Genomic DNA, 2500 nt, shown 5'->3' with positions numbered 1-2500 from the left:
CGGCGCATGGGAGCAGGAATCCAAGGTCGCGGTCTACCAGTACTGACGTCACAGAGGAGGGTGGTGTTGGAGTTTTCGAGGGGAAAATCCTCCCAACGGAGGGACGTGCAGGATGTCCTACATGCTTGATACTCTGGATCCTGTCGTTGGGCTTCAGCCAGGGCGTTGTAATCCAATCCCAGTTGAACGGCAGCCAACGTGTTTCTTGACAGGGCATCGGCAACGGGATTCATTTTCCCAGGGACGTATTGGAGGGTGCAATTGTATTCAGCCATGGCGGAGAGATGTCAGCGTTAACGCGCGGACCAGGCGTCAGACTGTCGAGTGAAGGCGTGCACCAGAGGCATGTGGTCTGTGCGAATGACGAAGGGCGTACCTTCTAAGAAATGGCGAAAGTGACGGACAGCCAAGTGCACCGCCAGCAATTCTCGATCGAAGGTAGAATAACCCGATTCTGCCTTGGACAGTTTTCTGCTGAAGAAGGCCAATGGGCGGGGTGAGCCTTTGACCACCTGCTCGAGTACTGCACCAATAGCGACGTCGCTGGCATCAGTGGAGAGAAGGAGAGGGGCGTGTGGGATAGGAAAAGTGAGAGCCGCAGCAGTTGATAGGGCCTTCTTTGCATTGCAGAAGGCTGCTTCTTGAAGGGGACCCCACTTCAGGTCCTTTGGCTTGCCCTTGAGGGAGGCGTAGAGGGGAGCAAGAGTGGCGGCAATGGCTGGCAGAAAACGGTGATAATAGTTGATCATGCCCAAGAATTCCTGCAGAGCTTTGACGGTCGAGGGCGTTGGGAAATTCTGAACGGCTGCTACCTTCTCAGGGAGGGGATGGACTCCTTCAGGAGTGATACGGTGCCCTAAGAACGACACTTCGTTGGCTCCAAAGGTACACTTGTCGTACCGGACTACAAGGCCGTTTTGTTGCAGGCAGTCGAGCACGATGCGCAGGTGACGGAGGTGTTCCTCTTTTGAGGAGGAGAACACAAGTATGTCGTCCACATAACATACACAGAAAGGGAGGTCCCCTAAGATGCCATCCATGAGACGTTGAAACGTTGCCCCAGCATTACGAAGGCCAAAACAGGAGTAATTGAAGGTGTATGTGCCAAACGGAGTGGTGATGGCGGTCTTGGGGATGTCTTCTGGGTTCATAGGCACCTGATAATACCCCTTCAGGAGGTCGAGCGTAGAGAAAACCTTTGCTTTGTGCAGGTAGGAGGTTACATCGGCAATGTTTGGGAGGGGGTAGTGATCCGGTTCTGTTTGCATGTTCAGGCGCCTGTAATCCCCGCACGGACGGAGGGAGCCGTCTTTCTTCAGAACGATGTGTAAGGGTGACGACCATGGGCTGGAGGCCTTTTGGCAAAGGTCCATTTTCTCCATTTCGGCGAACGTCTGTTTGGCGGCTGCCAATCGTTCCGGTGCCAGACGTCTGAATTTTGCGAAGACTGGGAGTCCCGTCGTCTTGATATGGTGATAAATACCGTGCTTGGCAGGAACCGTGGGCGTTTGGCGAAGTTCTGGACGGAAAACTTCCGGGTACGACGTGAGGAGGTGGGCGTAGGCATCCATGGGTGTGCTGATGTGGAGAGCGAGGTTAGAGGGGGTGGGTTGAAGAGGTGTCGACAAGTACGAGTCTGCGTTGACCAATCGTCGGTGGGCGACATCGACCAGAAGGTGGAAATGAGAGAGGAAATCCGCACCCAGGATTGGCATTGTGACGTCAGCAACGAGAAACTTCCAATTGAATTTACCGTTTCCGAACGATAATGTGAGGCTCTCGTAACCGTAGGTGGGTATTGCAGATCCGTTGGCAGCTACCAAGCGGACGTCGGCAGATGTAGACAGACTACGTTGTACCTTGAAGAGTTTCCTTGGCAAAAGAGAACGACAAGCACCCGTGTCTACCAAAAATCGCACGCCCGTTCCTGCATCCTGTAAAAAGAAAAGATTAGAAACATGGGAGGCCACCGCCACAAGCGATGGCCTACTTACACGTTTTTTGGCCACTGACAATCTCTGGCACATTTCTTCGCGGTTGCCCCGAATCTGAAGTGGTAGTAGCAAAACTGCGGCGGATGGGAGGTAGTAAGTGGCTGTAGAAGTCGTTCGTTGGGGCGCGAGCGATTGGTGGGTGGTGGGCGGCTTTGTCGCCGCTTCGGCACGTCACGGGGTAGGCGTGTATGTCCTACGGCATTCATGCCAGCTTCGGTTGACGTTGAATAGGCATCCTCGTCGTCAGGGGTGGAGGCGTTGATGGAGGTCTTGAAGTGGCTGTCCATAAGGGCGTCGGCTTTGGTCATCAAGTCCTTTATGGGTAAACTATCGACATCGGGTATGGCAGCGCGCACAGGTTCAGGTAAACGGCGTATCCAAAGGGCACGGAGTAGGTTCACCTCACGAGGAGAGCCGTCTGCGGCAGGTTGAAGGCGAGCGATACTGGTCATTTCCCTGAGGGCAAGCGAAGCCCTTTGGTCCCCCAACGGTTGTTGCGAGAGCTG

This window comes from Palaemon carinicauda, chromosome 9, assembly GCF_036898095.1.
Source record: "Palaemon carinicauda isolate YSFRI2023 chromosome 9, ASM3689809v2, whole genome shotgun sequence".
NCBI classification, from domain to species: Eukaryota; Metazoa; Arthropoda; class Malacostraca; order Decapoda; family Palaemonidae; genus Palaemon; species Palaemon carinicauda.
The sequence above is the reverse complement of the archived record's forward strand: the minus strand, read 5'-3'. Positions refer to the sequence as shown.